At 43.8% G+C, this 14,920-nt stretch overlaps 1 protein-coding gene across 1 annotated transcript in view; it reads left to right on the top strand.

The window, feature by feature from the left end:
• PAK5 (p21 (RAC1) activated kinase 5) overlaps positions 1 to 14,920 on the top strand; it is a 167,593-nt gene that overhangs the window by 127,440 nt on the left and 25,233 nt on the right. The gene's annotated exons all lie outside the window — the stretch shown is intronic.

The raw sequence follows: 14,920 nt of genomic DNA, 5'->3' as shown, positions 1-14,920 counted from the left end.
TTCTGCATTTGTATATTCTTGGCTCCTCTGCTGAAATTTGATGGACTGTATATTTGTGGGTTTATTTCTGGTCTCTGGTCTGTTCCTTTGAGCTATGAGTCTGCTTTTATGCCAATACCATACATTTTGATGTCTATAACTTTGTAATATAGTTTGAAATATCCAGCTTTGTTCTCCTTTCTCAGGACCGCTTTGGCTGTTTAGGGTCAAATGTGATTTGTGCATGTGTGCTGTAGTTGCACACTTATGGTAGGGAGCTGTTTGTGTCAAGGTCATAGAAAAAGCTTTGTCCAGAGACAATAACCATTCAGCCCTGGGGCCATATTTGGCCCATTGACCTGTTGGGTCCACAAAATAGTCATCTCCAGCTTCTGAAAAATCAAGATATTTAATTTAGTATCTTCAACTTCTGGGTTTCAGCCTTCTCTTTAAAAAAAAAAAAATGGGATGATCTGACATGCCTGGGCACAATTTTCACATAGCATTGGACATGGAACTGACTGGAAGCAAAGGCTGACCCATTAGAGGAGAGAGGCCCTTCTCAGTCCACTTCATTCATTTTTCTCATTAACCTAATCCTAGAGGCATTTGGGATTTAATATAACCCCCAACAGTGCCTGCCCACCCATTTCACAGGAGGAAAAACTGAGGTCCAGAGTGTCATGTGGCATACTTAAGGTTTCATAATTATTTGGTTGCAAAACAAGGACAAAATCCAGGTCTGGTGTTTTTCCCATATTCCCATATTCCCATGGTGTTAGTCCCATATTCTTCCCCTTATGAGGGCATAGGTGATTTCAGGGGATTAATTGCATTTGCCACTAAAATCCATGAGGGGCCCCAGTGGCTGCCAGAAGTCTCAGCTAGGTAGAGGAGTAAGAAGAGGATGGAGGGAAGGGATAATTTGCTTCATTCCTTGCTGGGTCCTTCTTCCTGCAGACTTCCAATTATAAAGCAAAGCAGACCTACTCTGAAATCTGGTTTTGTTAAACCCAGAAACAGTGCAAGAAACAATGCAGAAAACTATTGTGGCTCAGAAAAGATATATCTGTAACAGAAATAATGAGGAAACTGTTGTGGCTCAGGAAAAAAAAAAGACAATATATTCACACTTGGGAACTTCTACCAAGAGTTTTTCAGCCCTTATAATCAAGGGCTCTGAAGGAGCAAGCTGCTGTTCCATGTCACACGGGACCCACGAGAAATTCACGGGCAGGTTTTGTGGGAGGGTAGGTGGTGGGAGGCATGTTAGTAATTAAAACGTTTACTTGATTAAAAATATAACATCTCTCTAAAAAGACTTCGGTGCCTGTGTCTTTAGAACCGTACTCTTAAAAATCTACCAATCACATTTGGATTTCCTGCTGAGGGAAGAAATAGAGATCACGACTCAGATAATTTGGCTTTGCCTTATGGAAAGTCCTAGAGGCTGGTGGGTAATGTTCACATCTCAAATAATAAGAGAAAGGATCAAATTTGTGTGGGTTTCCAGATAGAGCAAATATGAGGAGGAAAGTTGTGTGTATGTGAGAGAGAGAGAGAGAGAGAGAGAGACCAGTTTTACATTTTGGCCTAAAGGAGGAAAAATACTAACATTAACTCACAGAAATAACTCCCCCAGTGTTATCTGCCTACCTAATTTTCCTGTTGACATGACAGGAATCAAGGATGTTACAAATCTGTAGATATAACATCTGTCTCCCTACTTTTGAATGTTTTTGGCTGCCACAAGGCAGATGATACCTTGGGGGGAAAATAAAGCCAAAAAAAAAAAAAAAAAAAACCCGTTCATACTACACAACTATAAAAACAGCTTGAGGGGAGCCTGGGTGGCTCAGTTGGTTAAATATCTAACTTCGGCTCAGGTCATAATCTCACGGTTTGTGAGTCCGAGCCCCGCGTTGGGCTCTGTGCTGACAGCTCAGAGCCTGGAGCCTGCTTCAGATTCTGTGTCTCTCCATCTCTCGGCCCCTCCCCTGCTCATGCTCTGTGTCTCTCTGTCTCTCAATAATAAATAAACGTTAAAAAAATTTAAAAAAAAGAAAAAAAGCTTGATGTGGAGGGAGAATGCCCTCCACCCTCCCCTGCAGACAAGTCTGCTTTACAGGGAGGGAAACTGACTGAAGGTATTGTCACCATGCCTCTGATTTTGCTCATTCCCGGGCTCTCCAGGGAGCAGGCAGCTGCCAGCTCGCGTGTATCAGTGCTGACCCAGCAATCCATTTCTTGCTCTGGCTCCAGCCTCTGAGAAGCCCCTGGTGTAATCACACTTCTGCCAGTTCACTAAGCACTTGCCGTGTGCCAGACACATGTGTTGCCTTGTTGAGCCTCGCAGTCCCGGAAGACAGCAATTCTTGCCTGCTTTGTACATATGAGGAAACTGGGGCTCTGAGAGGCTCGGTAATAGCCAGGTCAGCTCATAGCCAAGCTGGGATCCAGCTGTCCGGGCTCGGGCCCTTTGCTAGACCTTTGATATATCCCCAGTGGCACAGGAATTCTGCAGGCACCAAGCCTTCAACCTGCCTCCTTCCAAGCTCCTTTGAATACCTTTAACAGTGAAGTGCCCTAGGGTTGTACGGTACTGTCCCACTCAGGAGCAGGGTTTCTCAGCCTCAACACTGTGGACATCCTGGGCCTGATAGTTCTTTGTTGCAGGGGAGGAGCTGTCACTGTAGGATGATTAACAGCATCCCTGGCTTCTACCACTAAGTGCCAGTGGCATCTCTTCCTGTAACATCCAGAATATTTCCAGACACTGTCAAATGACCTCTGGGGCAGCAGGGAGGAAAATCAGTCCCAGCTGAGAAGCACAGTTCAAGGCTAACTATTTGTCAAGTACCTTTTGGCATTCAAGGGTGTAGGTTCTGGAGGTAGACTGCCTGGATTTGAGTCCTGACATTACCACTTACAACTGGGTGAGTAAATTGCTTAACTCTACTTCCCTATCTATAAAATGGGGACAATCATGTTGTGTGAGGGTTATATAAGTTAATAATTGCGGCAGCCTGATTATGAATACACACATGTATCTGTATGTATAGCATACCAGATGGCAGCTGTGACATGAAGCCGAGGGTTACCTTATTCCAGGCACTGTGCCAAGCATTTTGCAAGCATTACCCCCATTGAGCCCTCATGACGATTCTGGAAGACTTCAGGATCATCTCCCTTTTACCCTGAGAAAGCTGAAAGACAGAGGCCAAGTCTTTATCGACTTCCCAAGGATATGAAGGTAAACAGCTGAGTCAGGATCCAAAATTAGGTCCATCTGACTCCAAAGTCGATATATTCCAGAACATTCCTGTTTCCACAGAAGAAAACTGAGGAGGAAAAAGATGGATATGAGGCCTCAGGGCTCAGATATGCCACAGTCAGCCCTCACCTTGCTGGTGAGAAATGGTGATGAGTCACAGACGGATTTGGGGTACATGGGAACTGTCCTTTATTCTCTCTGTAGGGTAGGGTAGGGTAGGGTGAAGTCCTCTGAGAAGCTCCTTAGTGTCACCTAGACTGATTTGTGGCCAAAAAACTGGGATCACTGGTCAAAAAGAGGCATTAAGAGTAACGATCCCTGAGGGGCGCCTGGGTGGCGCAGTAGGTTAAGTGTCCGACTTCAGCTCAGGTCATGATCTCACGGTCCGTGAGTTCGAGCCCCGCGTCGGGCTCTGGGCTGATGGCTCAGGGCCTGGAGCCTGCTTCCGATTCTGTGTCTCCTTCTCTCTCTGCCCCTCCCCCCTTCATGCTCTGTCTCAAAAATAAATTTAAAAAACGTTAAAAAAATTTTTTTTAAAAAGAATAACGATCCCTGGGGCACCTGGGTGGCTCAGTTGGTTAAGCATCCAACTTTGGCTCAGGTCATGATCTTGCAGTTCGATTCGTGTGTTCAAGCCCCATATTGGGCTCTGTTCTGACAACTCCCAGCCTTGATCCTGGTTCAGATTCTGGTCTCCCTCTCTCTCTGCCCTACCCAGTGTGCGCGCGCGCTCTCTCTCTCTCTCTCTCTCTCTCTCTCTCTCTCTCTCTCTGTCTCCCTGTCTCAAAAATGAATAAATGTTTTAAAAATTTAAAAAAAAAAGTAACGATCCTTGAGACTCTCATATATACTCACTCTACCTTGAGTGATGGTGTTATTCTCTTTTATGAATGACAGTCCAGATGTTCTCACCCATTACAAAAGACATTTAAGAACACAAATTCTAAAATCCGATTCTCTGGATTTAAGCACTTATTGGCTTTATGATCTTGTCTGTGCGTCAGTTCGCTCATCTGTAGAGTGTTTCCATACCTACTTTGAACTTCTTCTACAGATTAAAAAAGATCAGTAAATGTAAAGGAGTTATCACATGGCAGGCACTCAGTGTTAGCCCTTATTCCCTGGAATATTTTTGGTTGGAAAACATGTCTCCATATCTGCTAACACCAGCCATAGAAACATCCTCTCTGTGTAATCTGTTACATTTTTTTTTCAAAACATGGGAACAAGTTCCATGTGACTTTGCCCTCACAGGCTCATAAGTACTGATGCCCTCACCTTAGAGATGCAGGTCACAGAAGGCCAGAGTAGCTATGTGCCTTCCTCAAGGCCCTGCGACTCCTGAGTGATGGAGCTAGCTGAAGGACCCCAATCCCGCCACCTTACCAATTGCTCTACTCTATAGGATGGACATGAAATTCTCAGACTTCCCCATAGAGGCCAGATGTTAAGAGAGCAGAGTATTTAGCAGCATTTAAACAAGAATCATCATAGGTAACTACATCTCCAGTCATGATGGTTCTTGCCAGCCAACCCCTCCATGTAACCCCAAGCATCTGGTCTACACTGGGCAGCAAAGTGACCAGTGCTGCAATCCAGGACATCCCAAACAGATGACATATTAAGGAGTTCTGGGTGGAGAGAGAGGGTGCAAGAAAACTGGCATGATTCCCCAGATCTGGGGTCACCACTGCAATGGTTTTTCACTGCTCAGCTGTTCCTTTGCTTTACCTGGAAGGAAAAAGCTGAACTAGTGTGCTTCATCTTCCTGCATCAATAATTGAATGACTCACTGTTCTTTGTGACACACTAGTACGCCGAGATTCTGCCAGGTTCAAGTTCAGGAACAAAACTTCAGCTTCTTATCTGCTAAGGATTCCAGCTGAACACTTTCAGAGATCCTGTGGCAATGGGAATGCTGGTAAACTCTTATGAGCTGCAACAAAAATCAGAGGTCAAGGGAAGAGAGGGAAGGAAAGAGAGGTGCTAATCGCTTAATATAACAATGGGTATTATTTTGATTTTTTTCTTTACATATGGGCTCTTATAGGGTGTTGATTCCGGCTCATAAAACATCCAAAAAGGTGATTCAGAGCATCTCAGACACCTGTCCCTTTGGCAGGAAGACTATAGGGGTTGTTTGTATATGAATGGACATATCTTCCCATGAATATTCCTATGGTTCAAAGTAAATTATGAGTGAGATTGCCATTAGCAAATTAAAATGAAATTCATCTAACCTGGCAATATGTGTTCCGGCTGTCTTGGAGGCCCTGACATACTTGAACCATATTCTGCAGCAGGGAGCCAATCCCCAGAGGTGCAGACACCCCCTCCCCACCCCTGTAGCTTCAGGCAGTGGCCAGTGTCAGGTCTTAGTAATCTGCTCTTGAACAGAAAATGCATTCTTTGTGTCTGGAGGAGCAAGGGGGGCGGGGGCAGGGGGTGAGGGTTGAAGACACCAATTCAGAGGTGGAGGAAGAGCCTGAAATACCTGTATGCTTAAGCCTGCTGATCACAGATTTATTCACTTCCTTAACTAAGCTTTCCCTACTTGTAGAGGTCATAAGCCACTTGTCCACGCTGTCTCAGTGTGCATTTGCCATATATTTTGTAAGGCAGGGTAAAGCACGACTTTTCCTCCTTCATGTCATAAGGGGTGTAAGTTGCCTGCATGCCTAAATAGGAATCCAGTATCATGGCGTGGGAGATCTCCTTGCAAAACACATATGGTGCGTGGCTTCCTGCTACATGCAGTTTGGAAATCCAGCAAGTGTCTGACTATCCAGAAGGTAACCTACTTCCCAAGGCCCCTGCATCAGAACCTTAAGCAGACACCTTGATTCTTCAGGTTCCGAGTAGGACCTGCTCATGACCACTGCTCATTGGCAGTGATAGCATATGCTTGCTTCTCTTACCAAAATTGAATGGCAGCTCATATTGTGTGCTGTGTCCCTTCGTCATCTAGGCAGGGCAAATATGAAATAGGGCCATTTCATTTTGTAAATGGAAATAAGTAAATCGGAGGAAACTGACCATGGCTGGGCGATTGTCGAAGTCTTGCTTCAAGCAAGAGTTGTATTAGGGTGCAGTAACCTCCCCCCACCTGAGGGCAGATGGGGAATAGCTCCCATCAGTGCCATTCCTGCTCGTGGCAAGGAGAATTGGCATGGCAGAGAACAACCAGAGGGATGCATGAGAGTAAATACATATTCAAGTCACAGGATTTAATGAATCCCTTTCCCCTAATTGCCAGCTTCTAACATGTCCCTACAGAGAAAGCTAGTTACTGATTCTCCCTGGAATTCTTACGGGCAGTCATTCTCCTTTCCCAAAGCCAAGGCTGCTACTGCTACACTTCCCTTTGAGTCAAGGAAGGACAATTTCAGACGTCCTTTCCTTGTTCAGATGATAGAGGTCTGTGATTCACTTTTATCCCACATTTGATTTACGTAGAACAAACAACACCCAGTCTGGCTCTTTCATTTTTCAGAGGAGCAGTCTCTTTGCTTTATTTTACTCCACAAAGGTGTATTGGAGCATCACACTCAGGCACTGGAACCAGCTGCCTCCCATCCCTTGTAGCTCTGTGGGAAGTGGAAAGAGACACTGTCCATCTTTCACTGAGCGTTCCGCAGTCCCCATTCTGCAGGCACAGACACACACACACACACACCCAGTCCAGCACAACCTAGCCACAGCCTCCCAGTCACCAGTACGGAAGACCACGGTGAACATATAAATGCTGCCTCAGGACTTTTTTTCCCTTCTTTTCTTTCCCCCGCCCTCCCCCCACCAAACCTTTTTTTTTTTTTTTTTCCAGCCTTGGCATAAAATGGTCAAATGATGTTCTACTGCAGAATTCAATTTCACAGTTCAGTTAGGTCCTTGATTACACTGCCAAATTCAGATTAATGTGCATTTAACGAACATGGATCAGGGGAATTCTGGCTGACAGCCAGCTGTAATCGGAGCAATTGATAGCTGTGTGGAGTTTTATGCCCGTCCACCCCAGCGTACCACTGGTGAAATTGATTGATTAAATGAATTCATTGCTATAATTATTTATAATTTTGATACATCGCAAGCCTGTGTCTGACCCTATCCTTGGAGACGTTGTGCTCATTGTCGAAGGGTAGTCCAGCTGAGTTGTTAGCCCTGGATTATTTATGCCCTTATAATATAGCCTTTTGTTTGTTTTGTGCCCTTATGTTTTGATTGAGTTTGAATAGAGACATGAAAGGGCACAGTTCTTTAAGAATTAATTTCTTGAATTAATATACTTGAAGGCAACTAAAAAATGGAACCTAAACTACGAATGCATGTTATTAAGCATTTCAAAGAGGAAGCAAACCAAAACTGCATATAAGTTCTTTTAGTGTTTTTAAAGAATCCCGTAGAGAGAATTCCTTTTCAGAACGTATTCGATTTTCAATGATAATTACTGGTCTCATAGCACTGCAGCTAAGCACTTTGGCAGGTTCGGTGATAATTCAAAACGGTCTAGTCTGCTCTTATTACATCTTGCCATTTGGAAGTCCCCCCCTTAAAAGTATGTGGACCATGGTCTCATTTCTATGAAGTTACTCTTTCACAAAATCCCAGGACCATTCTCTCAGGAGGGGTGGGAAGAAAGCCTTTCTGGTGTTGTTTTCCACCCCTGCTTCTAGTCCTGTGCCCTTGCAATGTCTTCAGAGGTGAACCACTTACATAGATGTTTTGGAAAGGTACATTGGATTTGCTTGTTAAATATCTGTACCTTTCGTTGGCCTGCTTCTACTGCATTGTGGTTTCACTAAATGATTAAAATCTATATCCGTCTCAAGATACTACACTCTGAATGTACTTTTTTTTCTAGAATATATATTTGTAGATCAGTTGTGAAAAAGATCACACAGGTCAAGCTTTACTCCTTTGAAAGCCTTGCTTACATGCACAAACGTGTGTGTCTGTGCAAAACAATATACATGAACAAATTCATCAGATTTTTTCACCCACTTCCAAATATAGGGTATCATGGGAAAGATTATTTAGAGTGAGACAATGAAATAATTAGAGCAGTTTAAGGGCCATGTAAGAGGGCCACAAGGGCTTGTTACAGAAGAAAGCTTGGGCTTGCTTTCTTCTTAGCAAAAGAAAGGACATTACTGTAGGTGAACACAAAGTTCTGGTCTGGCCAACGCAATAATGAAAGTGATGAGTTCTGTACATAGATGATCAGCTCATTTTGCTGTGATGGTTATTTCTTTGCTGTGTATTTTGAGCTGATTTCTCTAAGCCAACACTTCAAAAAAAAAAAAAAAAACAAACAAACTTAATTTATCTTCACCTCCCTCACCACCCCAGGCATTATCATTCATCATTTTCTGGCCCTTGTATTTCTAGCATTTTGCTCCTGGCCTCCCAGACATCTGAGCCCCTGGTGAAACACTTTAACCATGCTTTTGCTCTGTAGTTGTCTTTCCACACCATGCCCACCTCTGCTCTGACCATGTCTACCTTTTTATCACTGAAGGGTATCTCTGACAACATATCAAAGGCCCAAGTTCTAAAGTGACATTATCTGAATTTGAATCCCACCTCTACTTTTTTTATTTTAATGTTTGTTTATTTTTGAAAGACAGAGAGAGAAGAGAGAGAGAGTAGGGGAGGGGCAAGGAGAGAGGGAGACACAGAATCCGAAGCAGGCTCCAGGCTCTGAGCTATCGGCACAGAGCCCAACACAGGGCTTGAACTCACAAACCGCAAGATTGTGACCTGAGCCAACGTCAGACACTTAACCGATAAGCCACCCAGGCGCCCCAACCAACTCTACTTCTAAATAGCTTTCAGACCTTTGCATAAGCTGCTTGAACTCACTGTGCTTCAGTCTCCTTATCTGTAAAATGGAACAATTATGGGGCCTATCTCATTGTGTAACTTGAGGTTTAAATGCATCTATGTATATAAAGTGTTTAAAACAGTCCCTGGCACATGGAAACCACTCAGCAAATGTCAATTATCATTATTAACATTTATATGTATCACTCCTACAGGGATAGACTTCTAAAAGAGCAGTTGGTTAATGGAAGGGGCCCTGCTTTGGCTCCCATTAACATGCCCCTGCATTCTTTCAAGGAGTGAGTGTCTCAGCCTTGATTACACAGAGCGGGGAGGTGACAAGTAATGGTAGAAATGTCAAGACAGGCAAGAATGCAGGCCTGTAGTGACAATGTGCTTAGCACCTAGGACATCTAGACATCCTCCCCCTCGGAGTGAAAGACTGACCTGAGCAGAAGAAGAACTGGGTTGTGCAATCCTCTTGAGGGAATGGAGGGCCATTTGCCTTGGATGGCTAGTGGCGGGGGTTGGGGGGGTAGTTTCACCTCCCTGAGGCTCCATTTTGTCCACAACAAAATGGGATAAATTTCCCCTTTCTTGACTCTCAGAGTGAAAAAGAATGAGGCTGGCACAAATAGGCCAGCAATACCATCACGGAACCCACAGTTGGGTGGGTTAATGACCCAACTGAAGGCTATAGGTCAGCAACATGGTGGCCCTGAGCCAGGACATTCACTTCTCCTTCCCAAAGTCAGCTGTTTGTCTGTCATCTTCTCCTTGAACCGATGGAAACCTGGAGGGAGGACCACATGTTCTCTCCCGGGAAGCAGTCAATTCTCCTTCTACAGGTACACCTCGAGTTTCGTTCAAAAATTGTTTCTTGTGAGAGTGGTTGCTCCTCACCCATCACTTTTTTTTTTGAGTCTGTGCCTCTTACCAGCAGGCATGAAAGACAGTAGCACGGTTTTGTCTCAAAGACCTAATTTCAAAGATGTTTAGCTCCCAGCGAACAACTCAGCCTTCCCTCTCTGACTGGAAATGGTCCCATTCGTGTAGGCAGGCCTCCTTTTCTTTATGCCACACGTTGGCTGCTAAGAGTAGACTCGGATAATTCTGTTGACAGTCGGTAAAGGAGAGAAGTGGCCTGATGTGATACGGAATGGTGTTTGCGATTCCTACTGGATTTTTACTTTTAATATATCTTCAGAGATCAGTTACACATGCTTGTGGGGAATGAATTCAATTTCGCTTAAAGTACAGGAGCCAGGCCTCCACGGAAGACACCGCGGGATGAGGCCATGTGATAGTTCCCAGGACATACTTTCAAAAATAAAAGTCATAGACCCCGCTTCCCCTCACATGCTGGCCTTGTAATTAGCCTGGGCCTGGCTAATCTCAAACTTAATTTAAGGGAAGAACCCAGTTGTTTAATTCACACTGACATTTTATTCCCCCTCCCCACATCACAGAAACAAACCAGTTTTCCCTGAGTATAGCACAAATTCAGCGTGATTTCAAATACAGCATCTTAATTATAATACAGTATTCAGTAGATTATAATTAAAACCATCTTTGCTGATTGTTTTGAGGATACATTATACATTAGTATAGGAATACATATGCTACCAGTATATTATGTTCAATAAGTGCTAGCTGGGCTTTTAAAAAAATATTTTACTATTTCTTTTCTCTTGCATTCCCACTATGCTAAGGACTTTCTATAATGATACCAGCATGTAGAGTATATTGGCCAGTCACTATTCAAATCCTTTGATGTGCATTCAGTCCTTCAGAGCTCGCAATGACCTAAAGAGGTAGTTACTATTGTTACAATTCCCATTTTACCGATGAGAACACTGGAGTGCAGAAATTTAAATAACTTGCCCCATGTCACACGATGTGTAAATGGCAGAAAACATTTTTGAACCCAGAGCCTGTTTTCTTAGACATTAGGTTGCTCTAGGTTTAGCCTCATCAAAACCCTGTGAGGGAGGTATTTATGATCCCCATTTTACAGATGAGAAAACTGAGGCTCAGAGAGGCTTAGCGATTTGACTAAAGCCATCAGAGTCAGAATTGAACCCTAAGTATGTCCCTCAAAAGCATGTGTTCTCTTGCTGAACAGCCAGGACGGGGCCCTGGCTTCACAGTACCCTTGTTCCTGCTGGGTGGTGCAAGGCTGCCTGAGTGGTGAACTCACCTGAGTAGATTCTGGTGTTTTCATGACTAGGAAAGACTTCACTGCTGGATGTGCACAGGCCAGCACTGTCATCTGGGAGCCAATTAACAGTGCAAAAGAAGTGAGAATGGTGCCATGGTAGGAATTTTAAGGAGCCAACTGTGTTCAACTCTTGCTGCCAGACTTCTGGAATAGGTGTGTGATGATGTGTGATGAGGCAGGAGCTTGGAACACCTGCTGTCTTCCAGGTGACCACCATATTGCCAGATCCAATGAGCAATATGCCCCATCCTACTTCAGTTCTCCATGGCATTCGACATGCTTCATTACTTCTTCCTTTTTGAAATGTTTTCGTACCTTGACTCAGGACCACCTAGTCCCTTACTTTCTCTCCTACATTACTGGCTACTTCTTCTGTGCTCCTTTATGCAACATCTTCCTGCCTTTTCTGGTCTCTGAATGTTGGGGTCCTTGGATTTTCTCTTACACATGCAACATCATGGCTTTAATACCAACTAAACGCCAGTGATGCTCAGATGCATGTCTTAGCTTCATCTCTTTCCTAGACGCAAAGCATGTCTAAGTCACCTAAGCAACATCTCTGCGTAGATGCTTGATGGTTCTCCCAAACTTAACGCAGCCATGCTGGAATTCTTTGTTTCCCCCATGTAATAATTAGCTCTTGCCGTGTAACAGATTATTCTAAAACTTAATGATGTAAAACAATAATAAACATTTATTACTATTTATTTATTACCTCACACCGTTTCTTTGGGTCACTTCTCTGTGACTTACTTACTAAGCTGGATGATTCTGGCCTTGAGATTCTCATGAGGTTGCAGTCAAGATGTCAGCCAGGTCTAGTCATCTGAAAGCTTGACTGGGACCAGACGATCACTTCTAGGATGGCTCATATGGCTGTTGGTGGAAGACCTCAGTTTCTGAGTCTTGGCAGGAGACCTTGCACTTGGACCTCTCTATTGAATTCCTCAAGACATGGCAGCAAGAGAAAACCAGGACAGGTATCCAAGAGAGAAGGCAGAGGAGCCACAATATCTTTTTTGGTCATGGAAGGCACTTGCTATCACTTCCACTATATTCTTTTGGCCAGACAGATGAGCCTGCTACAGTGTAGGAGGGGACTACCCCAACTACAATAGCCAATCTAATCTCAACTCACACGGACCACAATAAGCTAACAGGCATTCCTGTTTCCTCTTTTGCCACAAAGGTCTTTTCTGCTCCAGCGTGCAGATCAGGATCAACATCAAGCTCATGTTTCTCTTCTCAGCAACCTCCAATGGTTCCCATCTTACTCAGAGTGACAGCCAGTGCCCTTGCCATGGTGTACATGATCCCCTCCTAGCTGCTTTTCTGGCCATCTTTCCAAAATGACTCCCCTGCACTCTAGAAGAACCTCTGTGCTGTTCCTCAAGCCTGTATTTTCTTAGAATTCTGTGTGTGCTGTGCCCTCTCCCCAGACTACCCCTCCCCACATAGACATTGGGCCTATTTCTTCATGTCAGCCAGGTTACTGCTCAAATGGCACCACCTCAGAGAGGCCTTCCTTGGCCATTACATCCAAGATGGCATCTCATTAATCTCAAGCCCCTTGCTTTGTTTTATTTTCTTCATGTCTTTATTAATACTGGACTGCATACTGTATATTTATTGGTTTTCTTGTTTATTACCTGTCTCCTCTAGAATGTAAACCCCAAGAGGGCAGAAATACCATCCATTTTTATTATTGCTGGACCTTCCCATGGCACCTAAAATGGTGCCTAGCACCTAACAATTGCTCAAAGATTAATCAGTGGGCTTCATGAATGTACTACATGGGAGCAATGAATTTATTTGGAAAGGTACTACCCAGTAGAACTTTCTGCAGTGGTGAAAATGTTGTATATCCATGCTGTCCAATGTGTGGCTATTGGATACTTAAAACGTATCTGAATAATGTAACTGAGGAACTGAATTTTTTATTTTAATTTTTTTTGTTGATTTCAATTAAGTAGTTACATGTAGCCAGTATCCATATATTAGAGTAGATATAGATCCTTGAGATAGACGGGGGGTGGGGGCATATACGTGTCATTTCCTGTACATCCCAGTAGAGTGGTAGAGATTTCCTAGGGTGCTGTGTTAGTATAATCAAAAATCTTTTTGGAGAGCTTTCTGTGTACCCAGCACTGTGTTGTCATCAGAATATTATATATGAGTGCATTGATTGATTAGTGCATTCTATCCTGCTCAAGGAGGTGAATGTGGCACGATGTGGTATATTCATGACCTCAGCCATTCCAGGGTTGGTCAAAGATCCTTCCTGATACCTCTCAGGGAGCAAATGCTGGCTGTACATCAAGTATCATATAAACCCCTCAATGACTTCCCCTACCCTTGTTCTGTCTTCCCTCCCTATATTCCTCTGTTGAGTTCCCTCAAGCCATCCTTAATTACCAGAGTAAAGTGTTCTCTGCCAGAATCCTTTTGAAGGATGACCAAATTTCCTTTCACACATACAGCCCTGCAAATTTTGGCTGCTCTCAATTATATTTCTACATATTTGATGAGAGCATTGTACTTACCTTATGGTCCATACTGAAAAGCTGCTTAGCACAGGGAACCATATTTTTCCTTTTACATATATCTGCTAGGTTATATGTGTGGATAGTGCATTCCCCCCTCCAGTAGATGGGTTCAAAAGCATGGACAAAGGCCTTCTATCCCTATCTCATTGAAGACTAACACCCATTAATGACAAATGGGATCTTATATTCCCAAAAAAGAAAACAAGGCCTAAATACACATTGGATAAGGCACATTTTAACTAAAACTCTCCGTGTGGTTCAGATGAGGGGGGAGAAAGCCCTCTCCTAGGAGCAGTGGGTACAGTTGTTGCCCAGCCATATCCCTTCATCACCTATTGCTTCTGTCTGCCAACGCTGCTTTCCTTTGTCTAAAGCAGTAGTTCTCAGCCAAGAACAATTTTACCCATATTCTGGGGATATTTGAAAACATCTCAAGAAATTTTTGCTGGTAATGACTGGCAGAAGAGGCTGCTCCTGGCATCTAGTGGGTAAAGGCCAGGGATGCTGCTAAACATCCTGCAATATCCAGGGCAGTCACCCACACAGTTATCTGGACCCCAAAATCAATAGTACCAAAATTGAGAAATTCTGGTTCTAAGAGCTTTCTCTACCCACTGGAGCCTACCCAGCCCAGAACATGGCAGGCCAGAAGTGCCAGGAAACTAATATCCATGGAAGCAGATGTTAAACAGTGTTTTAAAGGGAGCTGGTGCATAAATATTCCAGCTCTCTGTCCCTCAGATGGGATAACTCCCAGGTACATGCTTAATATAGTCTCTGAGGATGCAGAGTTACCTAGTGGTATTAGGTTCCCTGTTTCATTGGTAACTTGCTGTGCCTGTTAGGGTTCACTAGAGAAACAGAACCAGTAGGGGTGTGTGTGTGTGTGTGTGTGTGTGTGTGTGTGTGTGCGCGCACACACAGAGAAAATGAGTCCTCTGTGGATGACCTTAGTCTTTTCACTTAAAGCCTTCAACTGATTGGGTGCAGCCCATCCACTTTATGGAGGGCAGTCTGCTTTGCTCAAAATCTACTCATTTAAATGTCAATGACATCTAAAAAATACCTTCACAGTAATAT

Source organism: Lynx canadensis, chromosome A3 (assembly GCF_007474595.2).
Source record: "Lynx canadensis isolate LIC74 chromosome A3, mLynCan4.pri.v2, whole genome shotgun sequence".
NCBI classification, from domain to species: Eukaryota; Metazoa; Chordata; class Mammalia; order Carnivora; family Felidae; genus Lynx; species Lynx canadensis.
This window is presented reverse-complemented; position numbering and strand designations above follow the sequence as displayed.